The sequence below is a fragment of the Macaca fascicularis genome, chromosome 10 (assembly GCF_037993035.2).
Source record: "Macaca fascicularis isolate 582-1 chromosome 10, T2T-MFA8v1.1".
Taxonomy (NCBI): Eukaryota; Metazoa; Chordata; class Mammalia; order Primates; family Cercopithecidae; genus Macaca; species Macaca fascicularis.
Window position 1 is genome coordinate 29,700,266 of NC_088384.1, and position 27,290 is coordinate 29,727,555.

Here is a 27,290-nt window from a genome sequence, read left to right on the forward strand (position 1 = left end):
ACACGCGCGCCGGGGAAGGACTCGCGGGCACTTTTGCCCGCGGCCCTGGTACAGGACCCACTAGGTGAGGCCAGCTGGGTTCCTGAGTGGGCTGGGGACTTGGAGAACCTTTATGTCTAGCTAAAGGATTGTAAATACACCAATCAACACTCTGTGTCTAAGCTCAAGGCATGTAAACACACCAATCAGCACCCTGTCGAAATGGACCAATCTGCGCTCTGTAAAACGGACCAATCAACTCTCTGTAAAGCGGACCAATCAGCTCTCTGTAAAATGGACCAATCAGTAGGATGTGGGTGGGGCCAGGTAAGGCAATAAAAGCAGGTTTCTGGCACTAGCCAGGTGCGACATGGTTGGGTCGTGGTCGGTGTTTTGGAAGTGTGCTTTCACTCTTTATAGTTACAGTAGCTCTTGTTGGTGCTTGCTCTTTGGGTCCACACTGTCTTTATGAGCAGTAGCAGTCACCACGAAGGTCTGCAGCTTCACTCCTGACGTCAGTGAGACCACGCACCCACCAGAAGGAAGAAACTCTGGACATGTCTGAACATCAGAAGGAACAGACTGGATACACCCATCTTTAAAAACTAACACTCACTGCGAGGGTCCACGGCTTCATCTTTGAGGTTAGTAAGACCAAGAGCTCGCCAATTCCAGACACAATGGTAGTTTTGTTCTAACATGTTTTCTAATTTTGGGTTGGGGGCTTAACTTGAGCAGCAATTTATTTATGGGAATGCTGCAAGATTTTGGTTGAGGGCTTTCATCTGTACTTGCTACTATAACGAGATACCTTAGAACAAGTAATTTATAAAAAATAAAAATTATTTCTCACAGCTCTGGAGGCTGGAATGTCCACGAATATTCAGTGTCTGGTGAGGGCCCCATTTCTGCTTCCGTGATGGTGCCTTGAAGACTGTTTTCTCACATGGGGGAAGGGGCAGGAGGGGGATAAAGGGCCTTGCTAGTTCCATCCAGCATTTTCATAAGACAGTAGTCCCATCCTTGAGGGTAGAGCCGTGACTGCCTAAATATCTCCTAAAGGCCCTGCCTTTTACTATTGCTGCGTTGAAGATTGTTTCAATATACGTTTTGGAAGGGACACAAGGATTCTAACTACAGCAAGGTTGCATCCCTGCAGATAGAGTTTGCCGTTATTCCTGCCAGGTCAGAGTATAACACATTTTAGATGGTGGTTATTAGAGTCTCACTCTGTTGCCCAGGCTGGAGTGCAGTGGTGTGATCTCAGCTCACTGCAACCTCCGCCTCCCGGGTTCAAGTGATTCTCCTGCCTCAGCCTCCGGAGTAGCTGGGACTACTGGCGCCTGCCTCCACACCCAGATATTTTTCTGTTTTTAGTAGGGATGGGGTTTCACTATGTTGGCCAGGATGGTCTCGAGCTCTTAACCTCATGATTCTCCCACTTAGGTTCCCCAAAGTGCTTGGATTACAGGTGTGAGCCTTCACGGCCAGCCAAATTTTAGATGATTTTATGTTAACTTGTTCACATGGGGTTTACTGTAAGATTAAATACAAAAAAACCAAATACATAGGACAGCAGGCTCACCATTATGAATTCTCAGAGAAGACTTTTTTCCATCTCCTGGAGCCCAGGTTGAGGCACTTTTTTTTTTTTTCCTCTTGTTACTTCTCTTTGCTAGTGGCCAGATTTTCTTCTAGCCAACCGAGACCTTTCAAAAATTCAAGTTCTTCATGCTTGTAATCCCAGAACTTTGGGAGATGGAAGTGGCAGGATCATTTGAGCCCAGGAGTTTGAGACCAGCCTGAGCGACAAATGAGACCCCCATGTCTACAAAAAAGATTTACCCAGGTATAATGGTGTGCGGTTGTAGTTCCAGGTACTTCGGAGGTTGAGGTGGGAGGATTGCTTGAACCTTGGGAGTTCGAGGCTGCAGTGCGCCCTTTAGGCCAAGCCACTCCAACCCTGGGTGACAGACCTTTCCTTAAAAAAAAAAAAAAAAAAATCCAAGTTTTATTGGAGGGCTTACTCTTCACTACTCATTAATGTTTGGCCCTTCTCCTTTCTCTCTTGGGCACTCAAATCTAAGACTTTGAAAACCAAGCTTGGTAAATGTCGTTAGCGCACCCTCAGCATCGCTGTCAGCCTGGCTCTCTTGATTTCAATGATTTCTTTGTTTTCAGCCTTCGGAGATTTTCGTCCTTTCTGATGAGCTCCTCTGTGACTATGAAAAGATGTTTCTCTACTTCGCCCAGCATTCCTGGGTGTTTTTATTGGGAGGTAGTTCAGGAAGTCGTTTATTGTCAGACATGAAAGTCTCAGAGGCAGTTTTTCCAGTTATGGTCATATAAGAAATAAAGAAAAACAGACGGTTTTTTTTTTTAATTTTCTAGGTAAAGTAGCACAATAAAAACACAACAAATAGATGGGAAAGAATAGAAATGTATAAAAAAAAAAAAGACATTATAGAGAATACCCACGTATTGTGCTCCAGATCTCATCTTGTTTCTTGCTGTTGTACTAGCACATTTTCACAGTCCATAGTGTGCATCTAGCCTGTTTGTAACCGCTGCATAGCACTCCAAAATATTTCTTCTTCATCTACCCACTTTATGGTAATGGACATAATCATTTGATGAATGTCTTACACATATTCTCTTATGAATGTCTGTGAGGATGTTTTAGGTAGATTCTGGGGAACATCATTGCTAGGTCATAGAGTACAATATATTTAACTTTACTAAATCCTGCCAGATTGCTCCCCAGAACAGACAGCTGCAGTCTAGACTTTCTCCAGAACTGCATTGAGTGTCCCTAAATATTCACATCCTCAATGCTTGGTGTTAGAGCGTTCTCATTTCTGCCAGGTGCATTGTGGCTTTAAATCACATTTCCCTGGTGTCTCTGAGTTATGTGCTTTTTAGACGTTACGCTTGTTTGAAATTCCTTTTTTTTGGAACCGGGTCTCGCTCTGTTGCCCAGGCTGCAGTGCAATGGCGTGATCTTGGCTCACTGCAACCTCTGCCTCTCAGGTTTAAGTGATTCTCCTGCCTCAGCCTCTCGAGTAGTTGGGATTACAGGCACCTGCCACCACACCCGGCTAATTTTTTGTGTTTTTAGTAGAGACAGGATTTCACCATGTTGGCTAGGCTGGTCTTCAACTCCTGACCTGGTGATCTGCCCACCTCGTCCTTTTTGTGTAAACTCAACAGCTTTTGTCCACATTTCTACTGGAGCTCATTTTTGTGGTTGATTTTACTATTAGTGTCTTGTCCATTATAAACATTCCTAAGAATCTTCCCTAATCTGTCATCTGGCAACTTTGTTGATACTGTTCTTTGTTAAAAAGTTCTTACTGACTGAGCGTGGTGGCTCATGCCAGTAATTCTAGCACTTTGGAAGGCTGAGAAGATTGCTTGAGGCCAGGAGTTTGAGACTAGCCTGGGCAACATAGCAAGATGCCATCTCTACAAAAAAAATTTTAAAATAGCCGGGCCTGGTTGTGAGCACCTGTGGTCTCAGGTACTTGGGAGGCTGAGGTGGGAGGATTGCTAGCCCAGGAGTTTGAGGCTGCAGTGAGCTTTGATTCCACCACTGCACTTCAGCCTGGGTGACAGAGTGAGAGCTTGTATCAGAAGAAAAAAGGCCTTATATGTAGTGTGCTAAACTGATATGATTTGTACTACCCTCTCTGTCTCAAAAATATTATCTAACATTCCCTTCTTTTATAGTTTTCCTTGTCACAGTCATTAATTCGTCTGAAGTCCACTTTTGTTTAAGTGTTAGGGAGACATGAAATTTTGTTACTCCAAAAGTAAGCTGGTTTTTCCAGCATCATCAAAGAGTTAACCTCTCCCTCATTGACTTGTTGAGCCTGCTTGAATACATATTAAAATCCGGTTGGCCAATGTGGTGAAACCCCATTTCAACTAAAAATACGAAATTAATTGGGTGTAGTGGTGCACGCCTGTAGACCCAGCTACTTGGGAAGCTGAGGCAGGAGAATTGCTTCAACCCAGAAGGCGGAGGTTGCAGTGAGCTGAGATTGCGTTATTGCACTTCAGCCTGGGTGACAAGAGCAAAACTCTGTCTTGAAAAAAAAAATTCAGTAAACACAGGAGTCTCTCTCTCAGCTCTTTATTCTGGTCCATGAGTCTATGTGTCTATGCATGGTAATTTCTGAGTGTTTTAATTACTGTACTTTATTTTACATATCTGGTAAGGCGGCCGGGCGCAGTGGCTCACGCCTGTAATCCTAGCACTTTGGTGAGGCTGAGATGGGCGGATCATGAGGTCAGGAGATCGAGACCATGCTGGCTAACGTGGTGAAACCCCATCTTTATTAAAAATACAAAAAAATTAGCCGGGCATGGTGGCAGGCACCTGTAGTCCCAGCTACTCAGGAGACTGGGGCAGGAGAATGGCGTGAACCCGGGAGGCAGAGCTTGCAGTGAGCCAAGCTTGGGCCACTGCACTCCAGCCTGGGCGACAGAGGGAGACTCCGTCTCAAAAATAAATAAATATCTGGTAGGGCAAGTTCTCTTTTGTTTTTCATTTTCAAACCTGGGTTAGCTACTTGTGGCATTTTCTTCTATATGATGTTGAAACCTGATGTAATACATTGAAAGTATGTTAAACAAATACGTACTTGTGTAGCACATTAGTGTGTAACCACCATTCAAATAAAGAGATGGAACACTGCAGATACCTCAGAAGCCTCCTTGTGACTTTTTTTTTTAAATGGAGGTGAAATGTACATAATACACAACCACTTTAAAGTGAAACATTTTGTGCATTCTCAATGTTGTGCAACCACCCAGTCTCTCTAGTTCCACAATTTTTCATCACCCCAGAAGAATACCCATATCTATTAAGTAAGCATTCTCCATTTATCCTATCCTCACTCCCTCCTGGAAAGCACTAATCCAGTTTCTGTCTGTATAGATTTGTCAATTCTGGATATTTAACAGAAAAGGAATCATACAACAGATGACCACTTACGCCTGGTTTCTTTCATTTAGCGTTAATGTTTTCCAGATTCATTCCTGTTGTAACATGTTTGAGTATTTCATTCCTTTTTGTGGCTGAATAATATTCCAATATGTGGATGCACATTTTGTTTATCCATTCATTTGTTGACAGACATTTGGGTTGTTTCCACCTTTTGATGATTGTGAAGAAGTGCTGCTACGTGTGCCTCTTTTTAACCTCAACCCCTTCTCTCATTTTAGAAATGACTGCTTTCATGATGGTTTTATTTCTTCCTTCCCTTTGAAAAATAATTTTGCCACTTAATTGTGCATCCTTAAACAACATAATGTAGAATTGTCTGTTTTGAACTTTGTACAAATGTAATTACGCAGTATGTAGCGTTCTCTTTCCTGCTTTTGAATTTTAGTATCATATTTTGAAGATCCATCCGTGTGTAGCTGTATTTCCTTTTTATTGCTATATAACCTTTTCATTGGATATATATTTCACATTTAACTATCCTTGATAGAGGGCCATAAAATTTTCAGGATATATTTGAGTTCTTAGAAAATCCAACTGAAATATTGGTCGCATTTACTTAATTTGTAGACTAAATTGGGGATAACTGATATATTTACAATATTGTTGTCCCAGTCAAGACTACACACTGTCTCTCCATTAATTTAGATTATCATCTATGTCCACTAATAGTTTAAAATTTTTCAGTAGATGGGATATATTCTTAGGTTAATTCCTAGGGTGCTGTTGTGAATAACATCATACTTTCTAGTAGGTTTGCACTAGTATAGAAAAATGTAATTGATTTTTATGAGTTGATCCTGTTGAAGGAAATAATGTATACAGTGGTTCATTTCCAAGACAAAGTGCCTTTAATTGGTTTAGGTCAGCAAAGTACAGAAGAAATAGGATATACTAGGCCCCTGTTTATGTAGCTGACACCTGCTTGTCGGCCCCCTACCTAAGTTGCCTTCATGGGTTCGGGACCAAAGAAGTTTAGCCTAAGATGAAAGTTTACTAGCAAGCAAAATAGCCTGCTTTGTCTGTTCTTATCAGCTTGCCCAGCTACTTAGGTCATAAGTCAAACACTTGAAGAGCCCCTGAGCTGACTAGGATAGCAATGCATTATGGGCTGCAACAAAATGCAACAGGACAACCCTAAAGAAAACACCTAAAGTCTCTACCCCACAACTGATAGGCGATGTCTGGGAAGACTGTGACCTCTTAGTACTCAGCCTATGGGGAACCAGGGGATGGACCTTTGTAATAGGGGATAAATTGCTTGTTGGAACCATGCTTGGTGTGCCTGCCCACCAGACTCCTGCTCTTGGAACAGCGTCATTAAAAAGTTTTGCTTCTGGGTCTCTGAGCCCATTCTTTGGGTTTGGATGGGTAAGTTTGTTTCTTACACTGTTCTTGGCAACACTGCAGAGCTTATGTTACTCTTGTCATAGGTATTCTGTTTGAACCTTCCTTCCATGTCTGGATTAAACCTGATTTAGTCACATTGCAACTGTTAAAAAGTTTCAGTGTAATTCAGTTAATTTTTAATTCAGGATTTCTGCGTCAATGTTCGTAAATGAAAGGCCAAATACATTTCTTCTCTTGTATTATCCTTATATAGCTTTGGAGCTGAGATTACACTGACCTCATAAGGTGCGCAGTTTTTGCTTTTAAAATTTTTTAGAACGCCTTGTAAAAGATTACAAATTTAGTAGAATTTCTTTGTAAAGCTATTTGGGACTGGGGCTTCAGGAGTGGAGATGTCTTTGATAACCATTTCTAGTCTTTAATTGCTTTATTTGTCATTTAAGTTTTCTATTTCTTCTGTTACCAAAATGGCACTTCATAACTTGCTAGGAATTTGTCTATTGCATATAGGTTTTAGAAATTTATTAGCATGTAATTATTCATAATATTTAAAACATAATTTCTAAAAAATTATTTGTTGTAATTCCCCCTTTTTTGTTTTGTATTTTACATACATCTCATTTTTTCTTTATTAATCTTAGAGGATGTATATTTTATTAGTCTTTTCAAAGGCCCAGCTCTTGGTTTTACTAACCATCGGCACTTTTTAACTCTCTATATCATTGATTTCTGCCATTATTTTTACTTTATTTCTCTGTGCGTATTTGTCTCTTACCTTCTCTTTTTCACTCTGTTGCTCCTTACGTAGATTCTGGATTTGAATGTTTAGCTCCTTATGCTTAACCTTTTATATCTCTTCAAATAAACATTAAATTTTCTGTTTGCAATATGCCCTAAGAATTGACGTGCAGTGTTTTCACTAGCATTTGGTTGTCAATATTAATTTTTGATCTTTTATTTTCTTTTTTGAGACAGTCTTGCTCATCACCCAGGCTAGAGTGCAGCAGTACAATCTCGGCTCACTGCAGTCTCCACCTACCAGGTTCAAGTGATTCTCCTGCCTCAGCCTCCCAAGTAGCTGAGACTGCAGGCATGTGCCACTACACTTGGTTAATTTTTTTGTATTTTTAGTAGAGATGGGGTTTCACCATGTTGGTCAGGCTGGTCTCAAACTCCTGACCTCAAATGATTGATCTGCCTCAGCCTCCCAAAGTACTGGTATTACAGGCATGAGTGACAATGCCTGGCCTGATTTATGTTTAAAGATAGGGTCTTGCTCTGTTGCCCAGACTAGAGTGCAGCAGCACAAGCATAGCTCACTGTAACCTTGAATCCCTCGGCTCAAGTGATCCTCCTGCCTCAGCCTGTTCAGTAAGTAGAACTACAGGTGCATACCACCATGCCTGAATAGTTAAAAATTTTTTTTTTGTAGAGATGAGCTCTTGATATGTTGCTCAGGCTGGTCTCAAATTCCTGGCCTCAAGTGATCCTCCTGCCTCTCAGCCTCCCAAAACACAGGAATCAGAGGCGTGAACCACCATGCCTGGCCAACAATATAATATTTTAATGAATGAATTTGCAACCCATAAGCTATTGGATAATGTGTTACATAATTTTCGGATATAGGAGATTTTAAAAAGTATCCTTTTATTATTTTCTAGTATTTCATTATTTTCAACATACAGTTTGTATATTATTAATCCTTAGTAATGTAATACGTCTTTTTTTGTAGCCTAATTATGGTCACTACTTTTTGTAAGTGTGCTCGAAAAGAATGTTCAGGTTGGGCGCGGTGGCTAACGCCTGTAATCCTAACACTTTGGGAGGCCGAGGTGGGCAGATCACCTGAGGTCAGGAGTTCCAGACCAGCCTGACCAATATGGTGAAACCCTGTCTGTACTGAAAACGCAAAAATTAGCCAGCTGTGGTGGCCCATGCCTATAATCCCAGCTACTCAGGAGGCTGAGGCAGGAGAATCTCTTGAACCTGGGAGGCAGAGGTTGCAGTGAGCCGAGATCATGCCCCACTGCACTCCAGCCTGGGCAACAGAGGGAGACCCTGTCTCAAAAAAAAAAAGAAAGAAAAGAATGTTCATTTTGTTTGCTGGGCACAGAGAATGTTACACAACTAAGATACACAAATGTACACCTTTATATAACTAAGCCTGTAATTGTATTGCTTAGATTCTGGGTAGCCTCTACTTTTGTTTACATGATAACTTTCTTTTTTATTTTAATTTTTTATTTCCATAGGTTTTTGGTAGTTTCCCCCTGAGTTCCCGAAGTTCATTGTGTCATTCTTACGCCTTTGCATCCTCATAGCTTAGCTCTCACTTAGGAGTGAGAAAATAGAATTTTGGTTTTCCATTCCTGAGTTACTTCACTTAGAATAATAATCACCAATCCCATTCAGGTTGCTGCAAATGCCATTATTTCATTCATTTTTATGGCTGAGTAGTATTCAATTATACACACACACATACACACACATATATATAAATATATAACAGTTTCTTTATCCACTCATTGATTGATGGGCCTTTGGGTTGGTTTCACATTTTTGTAATTGTGAACTGTGTTGCTATAAACATGCATGAGCAATTATCTTTTTCGTAAGTGACTCCTTTTCCTCTGGGTAGATACCCAGTAGTGGGATTGCTGAATCAAATGGTAGTAATACTTTTAGTTCTTTAAAGAATCTCCACATTGTTTTCTATAGTGGTTGTACTAGTTTACATTCCCATTAGCAGTGTAGAAGTATTCCCTGTTCATTGTATCCACAACAATATCTATTATTTTTTGGATTATGGACATTCTTGCAGGAATAAGGTGGTATCAGATTGTGGTTTTGATTTGCATTTCCCTGATCATTAGTGATGTTGAGCATTTTTTCATGTTTTTTGGCCATTTGTATATCTTCTTTAAGAATTGTTTATGTTCTTGGCCCACTTTTTGATGGGATTGTTTGTTTCTTGCTAATTTGTTTGAATTTGTTGTAGATTCTAGATATTGGCCCTTTTTTGGATGTATAGATTGTGAAGATTTTCTGCCAGTTTGTGAGTTGCCTGTTTGCTGACTGTTGCTTTTGCTGTGCAAAAGCTCTTTAGTTTAATTAAGTTTCAGCTATTTATCTTTGTTTTTATTGCATTTGCTTTTGGGTTCTTGGTCATGAAATCCTTGCCTAAGTCAAGGTCTAGAAGAGATTTTCTGATGTTGTCTTCTAGAATTTTTATAGTTGCATGTCTTAGATTTAAGTCCTTGATCTGTTTTGAGTTGATTTTTGTATAAGGTGAGAGATGAGGATCCAGTTTCATCCACCTACATGTGGTTTGCTAATTAACCCATCACTATTTGTTGAATAGGGTGTTCTTTTTCCACCTTATGTATTTTTTTGCTTGTCAAAGATCAGTGGGCTGTAAATATTTGGGTTTATTTCTGGGTTCTCTATTCTGTTCCATTGGTCTATGTGTCTATTTTTATACCAGTGTGTTGCTGTTTTGGTGACTATGACCTTATAGTATAGTATGAAATCAGGTAATGTGATGCCTCCACATTTGTTCTTTTTGGTTAGTCTTGCTTTGGCTCTGCAGGCTGTTTTTGGTTCCATATGAGTTTTAGAATTTTTTTTTTTTGATGTTCTGTGAAGAATGATAGTGGCATTTTGGTGGGAATTTCATTGAATTGGTTGATTGCTTTTGGCAGTATGGTCAATTTCATAGTACCAATTCTACCCATTTGTGAGCACGGGATGTGTTTCTATTCGTGTCATCTATGATTTCTTTCAGCAGTGTTTTGTAGTTTTCCTTGTAGAGGTCTTTCACCTCCTTGGTTAGGTATTTTACTTTTTTGCAGCTGTTGTAAAAGGAGTTACGTTGTTGATTTGATTCTCAGCTTGGTTGCTGTTGGTATATAGGAGAGCTACTGATTTGTGTACATTAATTTTGTATCCAAAAACTTTGCCGAATTCTTGTATAAGTTCTAGGAGCTTTTAGGAGGAGTATTTAGGGTTTTCTAGGTATACAATCATATTATGCATAACTGTTTTTAGAGGGGAGTGCTAAAATCTCCAACCATAGCTGAGGTTTTATATGTTGTTATATGTTGAAGTCCAAGTCAGCACAGTGAGAAAAGAGAAGCAAAAAGGTCAAGGATAGGAATAAATCTTTCATTATTTGTAGATATACTGTGTACATTAAAAATTTACATAAAATTATTAGAATTAATGAGATTCCCAAGGCCTTGGACAGTTCTACCTCCTGTGCCTCTGCAGAGTACTGTCCTCACAGCTGCTTTCATGGGTTTGCATTGGGTGCCTGCAGCTTTTCCAGATAACACAGTGCAAGTTGTCAGTGGATTTGCCATTCTGGGGTCTGGTGGACAGTGGCCCTCTTGTCACAGCTCCATTAGGCAGTGTCCCAGTAGGGACTCTGCTGGGGGCTCCAACCCCACACTTCCCCTTCACACTGCCCTAGTAGAAGTTCTCCATGAGAAGTCTGCTCCTGCAGCAGTCTTCTGCCTGGACATCCAGACATTTCCATACATTCTCTGAAACCTAGGCAGAGGCTCCAAAGCGTCAATTCTGTGCTCTGCACACCTACAGGCTTAACACCACATGGGAGCCATCAAGGTTTATGGCTTGCACCCATGGGGGCAGGGGCTTGAGACATATCTGGGGGTCTTTTAGCCAAGACTGGAGTTGGAGTGGCTGGGTGGCAGGAAGCAGTGTCCTGCAGTTGTGCAGAGCAGCAGGGCCCTGGGTTTGGCTTACGAAATCATTCTTCCCTCCTAAGCCTCTGGACCTGTGATGGGAGGGGCTGCCATGAAGGTCTCTGAAATGATATCCAGGCATTTTCCCTATTATCTTGGCTATTAACATTTGGCTCCTCTTTACATATGCAAATTTCTGCAGCTGGCTTGAATTCCTCCCCAGAAAATGGGGTTTTCTTTTCTACCACATGGCTGGGCTACACATTTTTCAAACTTCTACACTCTGCCTTTCTTTTAAATATAAGTTCCCGTTCCAGGTCATTTCTTTGCTCAGGAATGTAAGCATAGGCTGCTAGAAGCTGCCAGACCACATTTTGAAAGTTCTGCTGCTTATACAGTTCTACCGCCAGATATCCTAAATCATCACTCTCAAATTCAAAGTTCTACAAATCCCTAAGGCAGGAGCACAATGCCTCCAACATCTTTGCAAATGCATAACAAAAGTAACATTTGCTCCACTTGTCAATAAGTTCCTTATTTTCATCTGAGAGTTGCTATCAGCATTTTGGTCACAACGATTTAACAAGTCTCTAGGAAGCCGCAAACTTTCCCTCATATTTCTGTCTTCTCCTGAGCTCTCCAAACTGTTCCAATCCCTGCCCATTACCAAGTTCCAAAACTGCTTCTGCATTGGGTATCTTTATAGCGATGCACCACTCCTGGTACCAATTTTCTGTATCAGTTCATTTTTATATTGCTATAAAGAACTACCCAAGACTGAGTAATTTATAAATTAAAAGACATTTATTTGACTCACAGTTCCACAGGATATATAGGAAGCATGACTAAGGAGGCCTCAGGAAACTTAGTTTATGGCAGAAGGCAAAGTGGAAGCAGGTACGTCTTACATGACCAGAGAAGAAGAAAGAGAATGAAGGGGGAAGTGCTAAACACTTTTAAATAACCAGATCTCATGAGAACTCACCATCATGAGAAGAGCAAGGGGGAGGTGTCTGCCCCCACGATCCAGTTACCTCCCACCCGGCCCCTCCTTCAACATTGGGGATTACAAATTCAACATGAGATTTGGTTGGGGACACAAATTCAAACCATATCACCATATAAACAAAAAGTACAAAATAACATTTCAGTAGATGTGGAAAATACACTTGATACAATTAAAAAACCATTCATGATAAACAGTCTTAGCAAACTAGGAAAAGGGAACTTAGTCTGACAAAGGTAGCTACAGAAAACTGACAAATAAATACTTTATTTAATGGTGAAATACTCAAAGCTCCCCCTCTAAGACTGAAAATGAGGCAAGGAGGCCTCCTGCCACCTCTTCAATTCAAGGCTGTGCTCAAAGTCTTGGCAAGTGAAACAAGGCAAGAAAAAGAAACAGGAAGTAGAAAGTTTGGAAAGGAAGAAAACAAATATAATTTGCTTACCTGGTGGTGGTTAACCAGCATGTGTTCACTTTGTGATATTTCATTCAAATTACCAACTTTTAGGGTGGACCTGGCAAGTTTTTAAAATGCTGATATTTAACACCAGCACACAACTAAATACAATCTGGCTTTGCACTTTGATTTGTACACTTTGCAGTAAAAAATCTATTACAAATATAAAACCAAAAAAGATATATGAGATCTCCATTCATTGACATGGAAATCTGTTTATTATGTTACTCGTGGAAAACAGGCTGTAAGACTTCGTTATGATTCTAGTAAATGTATATATAGCATACATTTTTAAAAGTTTGTATATGGGAAGAATATCTTTGAAAAGATACACTCAAAACCTGTAATACTGATTGTCTCTGGTGAGTGGAAGTGTGGAACTGAAGGTGACCAGTACTTCATTTTGTACCCTTTTGTTGTTTACCTAAAATTAAAAGTAAAATATTAAAATTTTATGAGAGTGGGTTCCCATGGTGACTAGTTTGAAGGACAACACTCATTTGGATGTGGAAGATGTTATATATTTCAAAAATAAAACAACTATTTCATTACTATATAGTACTTATCAAAATACTAACCTGAATACTCCAATTAAAAATCCCATTAAATTTTTCAGTAAAGAATATATAATTCAGATATATGACTGCTAATATTAAATGGAATATTTTACCTGCTCCTAAAGTTTATCTTATTTGGATGCCATTATCAACTTTTAGGGTGGACTTGGCAAGTTTTTAAAATGCTGATATTTCACACTAGCACACAATTAAACGCAATGGCTTACTGTGTCTTATAGTTTGTAGTTGTGTCACTCAAATTAGTCATAGCCTCCCAGTGCATTTAAAAATGATCCAATTTTTGGAAGCTGTGTCTGGGACGTATTTTGTGTCCTAGCAACACAACACTGAACACACTTCATGGTGTGCTAATGCTTACTGAATGGTACAACTGAGGATTGGGTGATTCTGTTTGATTCTATCTGTTCTCATTCCATGAGGCTCAGCAACATGCTCTATGGAAGCATAATTTTTCAGTTGCATTCATATATCCTTTCAGTAACTTTTCACTGAGTCAAGAGCTTCTCCATCTGGGTTCCTGCAAGACCAATTTCTGACCCATGGAGCAGTGGATAACACCAACCTCACTAAGCTTACATGCCCAACTGTGGAAGCTAACTTCATTTTACAGTAATTCTACATTGCCAATACAGGTGGTGTAACATGTTAGTTCATAGATTAGCCTTTGGCATTAGAGAAATACAGCTCTTGGTGTGTCTCATGAGCAACTTAGTTAACTGAGACTCAGTTTTCTCATCTGTACGATGGAGATAACAAAACTAATTCTGCCTCAAAGGCATTGTGATGCTTGAAGGAGGCAATATAGAGAAGTGTCCATATGGTACCTGATACTCAATTTATATCAGTTATTGTTTTCATTCTTATGACTTAATATGCACCTACTTATTAAGTACAGTCCATATGCGGCATACTGATGTTTTGGCCAATGACAGACCATGTATATGACAGTGATTCCATAAGATTATAATGGAGTTGAAAATTTCCTTTTGCCAAGTCATGTCGTAACTGTTGTAATTGTAATATATAGCACAATGCTTTAGTTATGTGTCTGTGGTGATGCTGATGCTGGCATAAACATTTACTGTGTTGCCGGTCATGTCAAAGTATAGTACATATAATCATGTGTACAGCACATAAAACTTGATGATCATAGATGATGATGTAACTGGTTTACTGTATTTACTATACTATACTTACTGTTATTTTAGAGTGTGCTTCTCCTGCTTATACAAAAGAACATTTTTAAAACAACGTTGGGAAGGTCCTTGAGGAGGTATCCAAGAAGACGTTGTTATCATAGGAGGTGACAGCTTCATGAGCATTATTGTCCCTAAAGACTATCTAGTGAGACAAAATGTAGAGGCAGAAAACAGTGATATTGATGATTCTGATTCTGTGTAAGCTTAGGCTAGTGTGTGTGTGTGTGTGGTTTTTTTTTTTTTTTTTTTCTGAGATGGAGTTTTACTCTTGCTGCCCAGGCTGGAGTGTAATGACACAATCTCAGCTCACTGCAAATTCCACCTCCCTGGTTCAAATGATTCTCCTGTCTCAGCCTCCCAAGTAGCTGGGATTATAGGCATGCGCCCCCATGCCCAGCTAATTTTGTATTTTTAGTAGAGATGGGGTTTCCCCATGTTGGCCAGGCTGGTCTCGAACTCCTGACCTCAAGTGATCCACTTACCTTGGCCTCCCAAAGTGCTGGGATTACAGGTGTGAGCCACCCCACCTGGCCATGTTTGTGTCTTAATTTAATTCAATTAATTTTTTTTCAAGAAACGGGGTCTCACTAGGTTGCCCAGACTGGAGTGTCATGACTATTCATAGGCACAATCCCGCTACTAATCAGTGTGGGAGTTTTGACCTGCTCCATTTTCAACTTGGGTCAGTTCACCCCTCCTTAGACAACTCAGCCATCCCCTGCTCCTGAGAGGTCGTCATATTGATATTAAACTTAGTGCGGACACCCAATTGGCATAGGGCACTAGAGCCCAGAGCTCCCAGGCTCAAGCCATCCTCCCACCTCAGCCTCCCAATTAGCTGTGACTACAGGCATGTGCCACTGCACCTGGGCATTTTAAACAAAAAAGTTTAAAAAGTAAAACAAAATTAAAATTTTTAAAAATAGAAAAAAGCATATAGAATAAGGAAATAATTTTTGTACAGCTGTCTGTGTATTTTAAGGTGAGTGATATTACAGGAGAGTAAACAAGTTAAAAAATTAAAGTTTATAACATAAAGAAGTTACAGTAAATTAAGGTTAGTTTATTAAAAAAATGTAAAATAAATTTAGGGTAGCCTAAGTGTGCAGTGTTTATAAAGTCCACAGTAGTGCACAGTAATGTTCTAGGGCTTCACATTCATTCACCACTCACTCACTGACTCATCCAGAGCAACTTCCAGAGCAACTTCCAGTCCTGCAAGCTCCATTCATGGTGAGTGCTGCATACAGATGTACCACATTTTATCTTTTTTTTTTTTTTTTTTGAAACAAGAGTCTTGCTCTGTCGCCCAGGCTGGAGTGCAGCAGCGGGATCTCAGCTCTCTGCAAGCTCCGCCTCCTGGGTTCACGCCATTCTCCTGCCTCAGCCTCCTGAGTAGCTGGGACTACAGGCGCCCACCACCACGCCTGGCTAATTTTTTGTATTTTTAGTAGAGACGGGGTTTCACCATGTTAGCCAGGATGGTCTCAATCTCCTGACCTCGTGATCCACCCACTTGGGCCTCCCAAGGTGTTGGGATTACAGGCATGAGCCACCGTGCCCAGCCCACATTTTATCTTTTATATCATATTTTTACTGTACCTTTTCTAGGTTTAGATACCCAAATACTTACCATTGTGTTAAAATTGTCTATCATATTCAGTACAATAACATGTTGTACAGGTTTGCAGCCTAGGAGGAATAGGCTGCACCCTCTAGGTTTGTGTAAGTACACTCTATGATGTTCGCACATCAAAGAAATTACCTAATGACACATTTCTCAGAATGTGTCCTGGCTGTTCAATGATGCATGACTCTACTTAATGCATCAGACAGTGCTTTGTATAGGCAGTACCACCGTTCTGGTTCTTAAGAAGTTTTGGATGTAGGGAGTATGATGATTTATGTGAAACACTCAGTGAACAATTCGGTTGTGTGCTTAAATATGTCGACTTGTGTGGTAGTGATGTGAGCTCCAGAGAAGAGAGCTGTGTTGATGGAATAATCATGGAATTATATCTTCAAGGGTGGATCTTCTGTTGACCTTGGTGGATAGATTTGATTTAATTGAATGGACAAAAAGAAGATGGCCTTCTAACTGGAGAGGAGGAACACTGATGAAGGCCCAGAGGTGGGGAGGAGTGTGGTGTACTAAGGCGCTAGAGTTTGTCATTTCTACTCCCATTCTTCGACTCCTCTTTCTCCTGAAGTGAGCAGAAACATCCTCCCCAACGTTCAGCATGACTTTCAGCAACGCTCTTGGGTTGTCTCCGGGCTTCAATTTCCTTGATACAGAAGGGCTGGGCTCCCGGCTAAACCCCACCCTGAATACTGGAACTGTGGCCCTAAGTGAAACAGCTTACCCCGTTTTTCCACCCAAATGTTACCTTTTTGGTCTTCCCTGCCCCTATCCTGTGCCCCAAAAAGACTTCAACCGGCAGAGCAACAGAAACAGCCAAGTGGCAATCAGAGAAGCAACTGAGCATCATAGACTATGGATAGACACAGCTAACTTCAGATGGTGCGGCTTTGGAGAGGAGCCTGGCCGGAGATGGCTGGGCTTCAGGGAAAGATCCCCTTCCCATCATCCTCTTCCCTTTCCAGCTTCCCTTTCTGCTGAGAGCCACCCACCACCCAATAGATTGCTCCACATATATCACCTTTCAAGTGGTTCATGTGACCTGATTCTTTCTGGACGCTGGACAAGAACCCAGGTGCTGAGAGGGCAGGGGCTGCCACCCGGACCCTCCACTGAGCCAGTTGGCACTTGGCTGTTTCCAGATATAAGAGCTGAAAAAGCATTGGTTGTAACATGCTTGGATGATGCTGCCAGCCTGCACAGAACCTGTTCCTACCAGAGAGGAGTGATTGGCCGGTTCCAGCATTTGTTCACTCTGGTTCCTGCACTCTCACTTGCACACTCCCTTCTGTGAGAAGTGGCTGACGCCAGGCTGAGTGAAATGAGCCACTCCAGTTTCTGCCCATGAAGCGGGTCAAGGGAACTATCCTATCTTATCTGGAGGCTTGCCCCGGATACCTCAGACAAGAGAGTATATGAGGAAATGTCTCTTTTGGGTGAAAGGAATGTTAGCTCCGTGGCTGTTTTCCTTCACGGAGGTCTGTCACATGGGACTGGAATTAGGTCCTGGGGAATGAAAGGTGAATTAGGTCCTGGGGAACGAAAGGCATCTGGCTGAGGCCACTCCTCAGCGTTGCTGGAAGGCCCCAAGACTAAACTCCATCCACGACTGCATTAACAGGCGTCGGCCCAAATCCCCAGACTTTGCTGTGATATCTTTGTATCTTTTCTTCTTTCATGGCTGCAAATGGCTTCTCTTTTCTTTTCCTTTTTTTTTTTTTTTTTGAGAGGAAGTCTTGCTCTTATCCCACAGGCTGGAGTGCATGGTGCGATCTCGGTTCACTGCAACCTCCATCTCCCAGGTTCAATGATTCTCCTGCCTCAATCTCCTGAGTAGCTAAGACTACAGGCACCCACCACCATGCCCAGCTAGTTTTTGCATTTTTAGTAGAGACGGGGTTTCACCATGTTGGCCAGGCTGGTTTCGAACTCCTGACCTCAGGTAATCTGACCACCTCGGCCTCCCAAAGTGCTTGGGATTACAGGTGTGAGCCACCGCGCCTGACTGGCTTCTATCTCTTTTATAAAGAGTTTTTCTACAAACTGCAGAGATGTCAGGTGGAATGAGTGTTTGATCTAGCTATTAGATACGGAATTCAGAACAATGTGATTCCCGTTTGTTCTTAGAGTTGCCATCCCCACACTCACCCCAACAGCTGCAGGCAGGCATGGTGCGTGGTGGTTCCTCTGCTCACCCCCTCCCCTCCCTGCTTAGGAGGCTGGGCATGTCTGCCGCATGTGTGCGCCATGTTCAAGGGCTAAGCGAGGCAGCAATGAGCTGCGCATGCCTCCCAGTCCCCAGGGCAGCCTCAGGGGTTAGGGGTTCCATGCAGCCAGATGGCTGGCACCTCCCACTTGGCTGGAAAAAGGATGGGAAAGTGATCTTTTCCTAAAGCCTAGCCGTTTCTGGTCAGACCCTTTTCCAAAACTGCACTGTCTGAAGTTAGCTGCATTTCTCCATAGTCTCTGACGCTCACTTGGTTCTCTGACTGCCACTCAGCCGCTTATACCTTGACACTCAGCTGTTTGTTTTGCTCTGCCCCTGAAGTTTTTTATGGCCACAGGATAGGGGTGGAGCAGGCCAAAAAGGCAACATTTGGGTGGAAAAACAGAGTCAGCTGTTTTCACTTAGGGCCACGGTTCCATGGTTAAGTGTTGTAAGTGTTGGGGTTTAGCGGGGAGCCCAGCCCTTCTGGATCATCCTCATCTGTGAGACAAAGGTGCTGATGACCCAGGCAGCTCTAGAGCCAAAGGTTCCACCACGGTACCCAGTCTTGTTTTACTCACCAAAGCCTATTAACATGACTGATCTCCAAAGCATAATGCCAGCATTCAAGATGCTGATATAAACCACAGCTATTAAACCACCTGAACAGGCAAAGAGAGAGAAAGTCACATTTGACTCACTGTCCTGAAAGTTACTCCTGCATCAAGTACCCTGTATACTCCCCACCACACCCAGGTCTCCACATTCAGGTGCTTTGTCTCTTTAATTCAGTGAGTCTTACAACTTATGCTTAGTTTTAGTCCATCCTGTTTTCTCTCTTTAATATCCTTCATGATCTCTTGTTGGATTCTTATCTTGCCCTTCTGTGTCACAAGTTCCTAATTCCCCTTTAATTCCCTTTCTTAAAAATTTTTATCATTATTTTTTAAGACAGGGTGGAGTGCAATGGCATGATCACAGCTCACTGCAGCCTGGATCTCCCAGACTCAAGCAATCTTCCCACAGCCTCCTGAGTAGCTGGGACTACAGGTGTGTGTCACCACACCCGGCTAATTTTTAAAATTTTTGTGGAGACAGTTTTGCCGTGGTGCCCACACTGGTCTCAAACTCCTGGGCTCAAAGGATCCTCCTGCCTCAGCCTCCTGAAGTGCTGGGATTACAGGCATGAGCCACTGCACCTGGCCTGGAAGCAACAGTTAACAGCCAGTGCCAACTGGAAGAACGGGGTTAACTCAAGCCCTAAAAGTGACCCAGCTGTGACAACCCAAAATGCCTCCAAATATTACCAAGTGCCCTCTGGGAAGAAAAACCCAATTCCCACTCCTCTGCACTGTGAACCACTGATTGAGGGCATTCTGTGCCTCACTTTGATTCTCTCCCCTTGGTCTCTGGTGAACTGCCAGCGACACACCCAGCATCAAAGATTAGCACTGTTGCTGGAAAGGAGTGATGAGAGCTTCCACTCTCAAAACCTAGGCAGTGGGTGCCTAGGACAGAACTGCCCCGACAAAAACCCCATCTGATCAGACCTGAGCGGGTGGTCCATGGCTGCTGCCTCCTTATCATTTCTTTTCTGTGTTCCCAGTCTGTTACCTGGTGCCTGCAGTGTCCCTCCCCACCCCAAACATAATCGCTGTTGTCCCTGTTAGACCCCTGGGAGGGACCCAGCCAGCTCAAGCTGATTTCTAGTGGGAGGACACTACTTAGGTCCCCCTGCTTCTGTTCTTTTCATTGTTCAGTCCCCCCCAGGCCGTAGCAATGTCATTTACAGACTTAGGGTAAATGCAAAAGCTGGAGACTGCTGCTTCAATGTCTACTGGACTCCACCAAGAAGTAGAGTGTGCCAATGTAAGTACTTGGGTGGTGAGAGTAGCCTCACCTGAGATGGTATGAATGCCAGCAATTTTCAGCAAGATTGTAAACACCCAATTTCCTAAACTATCTTCATGAACATGGCAGAAGAGCAAGCCTCCAACTGAAATGAACACAGAGTCAGCAGGCTTCACTTTCACTTCCACCTGAATCCACACTGATTCCACAAAGACACTGACCTTAGAAGCCATCTACCAGAGGTGGTATCTGAATAGCGCTACATTACCAGTGGACACTAGGTAAGGTTCATCCAAGTTTTGTTGAGCATAGGCTTGTGCCCCATGAGTTCAGCCAAGGTTAGTACTTTTAGGGCTTGAGTTAACCCCGTTCTTCCAGTTGGCACAACTTAGCCTCTTCCACTCTGGAGCTTCAGAGAGGGAGTTAGCTTAGAGAGTTAGTAGTTCTTACAGTTCCAGCACTGGAAAAAGGGAATGGGAATGACTTCTCAGGGATCAGCAAACTTTTCCTGTAAAGGCAAGTTTGCTGGCCACATACCATCTGTTTTTTTTTTTTTTTTTTTTTTTTTTTTTTTTTTTTTTTTTTTACAACCTTTTAAAACTGTAAAAATCATTCTTGGCTCAAGGGCTGCACAAAGTCCATCATTAGCCAGATTGACCTGCTGACCGGATTTGTTGACCTCTGGCTTAGTTGACACTGATTTTGAAACATCTGCACATCATTTAACTGGATAACCCCGTGCTTTGTTATTCTGATCTCCAAAGCCAGGAATATGATGGACAGAGATTTATCTATCCCTTTACTCACTAACTACTTCCTGAGTGCCAACCATGTCATAGACACACAGCAGTGTTCGGAAGACACAAGTTACGAAAACTCAGTTGATCTCCTCCAGAGCTTATGTTTAATGAAGGAGATAAACCACAAAATAGGCATTTTCCATGCATTGTGATAGGTGCCACTATTCCAGCTATTCATTGGAGTTGAATTCCAGTTATTTATGGAGTGTCTTCTGTGCTAAACATGTTCTCAGCACAGGGGGAAGGTAATGCAGTGAACAAGGCAGGAGGCCCTTGGTCTCAGGAAGCATGCAGTGGAGAAGCTAGATAAGCAAATAAACTACTTTCACATGGTGGCAGACATGTCACAGAAAATAAAAACAGTAGTGAGGCTGGGTGCAGTGGTGCACACCTATAATCACACCTTGTTAGGAGGCTCAGTAGGGGGATTTCTTGAGCCCAGGAGTTCAAGTGTCCTGGACCAAAACGAGGGTCAGGCTGCCTACTTTCGTGACCCAATAATAAGATGCAGATGAACTGGGAAAGGAGAGTTTTTATTTCTGTAACTGGTTACAGGGAGAAGGCCTGGAAATTATCACCAGACCAATTCAAAATTACAGTTTTTTAGAGGTTATGTGCCTTCTAAGCTATATGTCTACGTGTAAGTGTGCATTTATCTGAAGACATAAGTGATTAACTTCTGTAACTGAGATCTGAGTCCTGAAGACCTTCCTCTGGAGACTTAGTAAATTTTCTTAATCTAAATGGGCCCAGGTGCTGGGGTGATTACCTTTATCTTGTCTTCTGCTGAATCATAGAGGTTTCGTGAATTCTTGCAGACCTGCAATAAACTTGTTTCTGGAGACCTGGAGAGTTTTTTTCAGACCCCCAATGAAACTTGCTTAATTCTAAATGGGTCCTGTTAAGAATTCCTTTTTTATCTTAACATGCTTCAAGGCCCAGGAAAGGCCTGGACAAAGCATTCCAGCATTTGCATAAGAGCATTGGCTCTATCAGCTTTTAATATTTAACTTCACCACTCCATCAGTGCTGAAACAGTGGTTAGAGGCCTGCGTTAGTGAGACCTGGACTGCCACAGCAGTGAGTGATGATCACATTTATGAATAGCCACTGCACTCCAGCCTGGGCAACATAGCAAGACCCTGTCTCTAATTAAAAACAAAAACCAAGACCAGAGTAATGGAATAGAGATTGACTGCATGCATCCTTGGAAGGCCTCTTCAAGGAAGTGCTATTTTTCTTTCAAGGAATGATACAGCGAGTCAGCCATGCAAAATCTGGGAGAAGAACATTGCAGACACAGCACAGAGCAACTCTAAAGGGTTTTGAGTTGGAATAAGCTTGCTGGATTTGAGAATCAGTGAGGCAAGCAGTGTGACTAGAGCACAGTGTGTAAACAGTAGGAAATGAAATCCATTTAGAAAGGTAGAGTGGGGCTTCAGCAGGACAGCCCTTAAAAGCCAGAACAAGTAGTTAAAGTTTTCTTGTACAGGTGGTGGAAACTCCTGGATTCTTTTAAGCACATGACCTACTGATATGAGATGGGTAAGTCTAAGGTTCCTGGGAATATAGAGGAGGGACCTGTAACCTAGGCTTGGGAGGTAAAGATGATGCTTCTGCCTTTTATTTTTTGCAAATATTATTAAGTTATTTTTTTCTCTACCCTGGCTTAATAACAAAGGCCAACAAGTAATTTAGAGGACCCCGAGTAAATTGCTGGGATAAATCCAGCATAATCTTGAATCCTGCTCGTTGCTTTTTTTGTCTTGGTTCTGTTTCTTGGGCTAGATATTACATAACTCACTGACCTCTTATTGAAGACACAGAGGAATAAATACAGAATGGAGAGAAGGAGCTCACTCTGATAGCTACCAAACCTCTTCTTGATATATTCTGGCACTGTCACCACCTGTACAAGCAATGAGACAAGTCACCATCAACAGCGAGTGCTGAAGACACAGACCCACAGGGATGAGTCTTGCTCACAAGTGTTGGTTGTTACAGACACATGGCTGATTCTGGGAGTAACCCAAGAATACAAGATGGGGAGTCACTGCCTCTGGCATCTGTTAAGATGGGAGAAATAAGAAAGGAGAATCAACACCACTGTCTCCTAGGAGTTTGGGATCCAGCTTCTTGTGCAATATTTGATGCAGAAGAAAATCCAGCTAACTGAGGATGGTAATGATGACAAATCCCTTTTATGGAATAATCATAGAGCAAAATCAAGTTCTTAATCACATAGTACAAAGATAGCCAGTGTTCAAGAGAGACAGGTCCTGACTACACAGCTCTGTGACTTGTCCTGTGCCAACACAGCCAGTGTGCACGCTGGTGTCCCACACAATCCTGTTCTATCCTGTGCACACCAGGAGGACAGGAACCATGCCCTTTTTGTTCACTATATCCTGGACCATAGCTCAGTGCCTGGCTCATGGTAGGTGAATAGATAATTGTAAAATGAATATTGTTCCACTTTCTATCCTGACTATTCTCATGTATTCTTGTCCACTGACCTCAAACGTGTCTACTTTAAGTTCTTTTTTTTTTTTTTTTGAGACAGAGTCTCACTCTGTTGCCCAGGCTGGAGTGCAGTGGCGCAATCTCGGTTCACTGCAAGCTCCACCTCCCGGGTTCACGCCATTCTCCTGTCTCAGCCTCCTGAGTAGCTGGGACTACAGGCGCCCGCCACCACACCCGGCTAATTTTTTGTATTTTTAGTAGAGACAGGGTTTCACCGTGTTAGCCAGGATGGTCTCGATGATCTGACCTCGTGATCCGCCCGCCTCGGCCTCCCAAAGGGCTGGGATTACAAGCTGAGCCACCGCGCCTGGCCTTAAGTTCTATCTCAAATTCTACCTGCTTTATGATGACTTATTTGGGGACTTCACAATAACCATATGCCCTCTTCTAAATACCTGTAGCTTTTATTATTTTCACCTTTGATTTGGCTCTAAATCATAGATGACTCAGTTTCTCAGCAAGGTCCCAAGCTTCCCAAGCTGTTTCACACTTACTAATATCTTTGCTAGGGCTGCCATAACAAAGTAAACTGTTCATTCTGCCCTGCCTTGACTTTTCTGCAGAAACCTCAATAAAGGCAGTATCCCGACCCTTCCCCTTATCTTTTTCCTCTTGACTGCCTAATGTCTTTCCCATATGGCCTTGCATGGCATGCCATGCCTCCTGTCTCTAGGACCTGTGAGTATGATGAACTTTGTTTTTTTTTTTTTTTTTCACTGAGCTTCTCCTGTGTCTTCTCCTGTGGCTGCACCCAACCCATCTGACCAGCTCATGAAGAATACAAAACAGAGTGTGTATTGATATCATATTTATTTGCTTAGTTTATAAATGGTGTCTTGTTCTCTTGCCCAGACTGGCTTTGAGCTCTTGGACGACTCAATCAGTCCTCCCACCTTGGCCTCCCAAGTAGCTGTGACACCATGACTGGCTTAGTATCTTAATTGAATTAGCATTTCCTTAATGATAACCTTTTAATGTAATTATTTGCCATTTGTATATATCTTTTGGTTAAACATCTGTTCAGACCTTCTTGTTAACTGAGTTACAAGCTTTAAATATATACAGATTCCGGATATAAGTGTTTTATTGTAAATACGTTTTACAAATATTTTCTCCCAGTCTCCAGCTAGCCTAGCTTTACTTTTTTTAAAATTTCTAATTGACACATAATAATTGTATATATTTATGGGATACAGAGTAATATTTTAATACATGTATACAATATGGAATGATAAAGGTAATTAACATATTGATCACCTTGAACATCTAATATTTCTTTGTGTTGTGAACATTCAAAATTCTCTTCTCTAGCTTCTCAGACATATACACTAAATTATTTTTAACTATCTTTACCCTACAGTGCTGCAGAACAGTAGAACTTATTCCTCCCATCAGCTGTAACTTCATATTATTAACCAGCCTCTCTATCCTCCCCAGACCCCCTACTCTTCCCGTTTCTGTCAGCTAAGTTTTTTTAGTTCCCATATAGAAGTGAGAACATGTGATATGTATCTTTCTGTTTGACTTATTTCTCTTAGTATAATGTTCTCCAGGATCATCCATGTTGCTGTGAATGACAAAACTTTATTCTTTTTTTTTTTTTTTTTTTAATCCATTCATTTGTTGATAAGACATTTAGGCTGATTCATTATTTTGGCTATTGTGAACAGCACTGCAATAAAATGGGTGGGCAGATGTATGTATGTCTTCGACATACTGCTTTCCTTTTGTTTGGATAAATACCCAGTAACGAAATTGCTGGATTGTGTGATATTTCTATTTTCAGTTTTTTGAGAAAATTCCATACTGTTTTCCGTAATGGTGGTACTGACTTACATTCCCACCAATAGTGTGTAAGAGTTCCCTTTTCTCCATTGATAATAGCCATTCTAAATGGGGTGAGATGTGGTTTTGATTTGCATTTCCCTGAGGATTAGTGATGTTGAACATTTTAAATACACTTTTGGACCATTTAAATATCTTGTTTTGAGAAATGTGTACTCAGATACTTTGCTAATCTTAAAATTGGATTATTTGGGATTTTTGCTGTTTAGTTGTTTGAGTTCCTTGTGTATTCTGGATATTAGTCCTTTGCTGGATGAGTAGTTTGCAAATATTTTCACCCATTTAACAGGCTCTTTACTTTGCTGATTGTTTCCTTTTCTGTGCAGAAGCTTTTAAGTTTGATACAGTCCCATTTGTCCATTTTTTTTGTTGTTGCCTGTGCTTTACCCATAAAATAAAGTTTTACCTGTTAAATCTTACCTATAAAATTACTGATTTATATAAATTTATGAGGTACAAGTGTAACTTTGTTACATGTGTAGATTGGATAGTGGTGAAGTTACTCATAAAATCTGTCTAGACCAATGCCCTGAAGCAGTTCTTTATATTTTCTTCTAGTTTTATAGTTTCAGGTCTTACATTTAAATCTTTATTCGATTTTGAGTTGCTTTTCATATATGGTGAGAGATAGGGATCTAGTTTTATTCTTCTGCAAATGGATATCCAGTTTTTCCAGCACCACTAATTGAAGAGGGTGTTGTTTCTCCAATGTATGTTCTTGATGTCTTTGTTAAAGATCGGTAGGCTGTAAATATGTGAGTGTATATCTGGGTTCTCTATTCTGTTCCATTGGTATATGTGTCTAGTTTTATTACTAATATGATGCTGTTTGGGTTACTATAGCTTTTTATTATATTTTAAAGTCAGGTGGAGTGATGCCTCCAGTTTTGTCCTTTGTTCTCAGTATTTCTTTACACAAAGTCTTTTGTGGTTCGATGCAAATTTTGTCATTGTTTTTCTATTTCTGTGAAGAATGTTGGTATTTTGGTAGGACTTTTAATCTGTAGATTGCTTTGAGTGTTACGGTCATTTTAACAATATTCTTTTAATCCATGAGCATGGGATATCTACATTTTTTGGTATCCTTTTCAATTTGTTTCATTAGCGTTTTGTAGTTTTCATTGTAGATATGTTTTACCTCCTTGATTAAATGTATTCTTTGGTATTTTATGTTTTTGGTAGCTATTCTAAATGGAATTAACTTCTTGATTTCTTTTTCAGTTAGTTCATTGTTGGTGTATAGAAATGCTACTGATTTTTGCATGTTAATTTTATATCCTGAATATCACTGAATTTGTTTATCAGTTCTTTTTTTTTTTTTTTTTTTGAGACGGAGTCTTGCTCTGTAGCCCGGGCTGGAGTGCAGTGGCCGGATCTCAGCTCACTGCAAGCTCCGCCTCCCGGGTTTACGCCATTCTCCTGCCTCAGCCTCCGGAGTAGCTGGGACTACAGGCGCCCGCCACCTCGCCCGGCTAGTTTTTTGTATTTTTAGTAGAGACGGGGTTTCACGGTGTTAGCCAGGATGGTCTCGATCTCCTGACCTCGTGATCCACCCGTCTCGGCCTCCCAAAGTGCTGGGATTACAGGCTTGAGCCACCGCGCCCGGCCCTGTTTATCAGTTCTAATGTTACCGGTGGCAGAGATCTGAGTCACCCTGAGTTACCAGCAGCCTATCCGTAAGGGTCCGTAGCAACTTCAGTTCTTGCCTTCTCAGAAGAAATAATTCCCCTGAGGGGCATAAAGCAGAAAAAGAGACCAAGGCAAGTTCCAGTGCATAAATGGAGGTTTATTCAAAAAGGCCTTAGAACAGGAAAGAAAGGAAAGTGTGCTTGGAAGAGGGCACGTAAAGGTTAAAGGGAGAAGGTCAAGTGCTCTGTTTAACTGTGATCCTAGGACTTTTTTTTTGTTTTTGTTTTGTTTTTGAGACAGAGTCTCGCTCTGTCGCCCAGGCTGGAGTGCAGTGGCCAGATCTCGGCTCACTGCAAGCTCCGCCTCCTGGGTTTACGCCATTCTCCTGCCTCAGCCTCCCGTGTAGCTGGGACTACAGGCACCCGCCACCTCACCCGGCTAGTTTTTTGTATTTTTTAGTAGAGACGGGGTTTCACTGTGTTAGCCAGGATGATCTCGATCTCCTGACCTCGTG

At 41.6% G+C, this 27,290-nt stretch overlaps 1 long non-coding RNA gene across 1 annotated transcript in view; it reads left to right on the top strand.

Moving 5' to 3' along the window:
* The first annotated feature begins 350 nt into the window (after nucleotides 1-350).
* Nucleotides 351-27,290, top strand: part of LOC135965317 (uncharacterized) — a 62,703-nt gene continuing 35,763 nt past the window's right edge. The window contains exon 1 of the long non-coding RNA XR_010578226.2: nucleotides 351-623. This is a non-coding gene — a long non-coding RNA (uncharacterized lncRNA). The remainder of the gene's footprint in view (nucleotides 624-27,290) is intronic.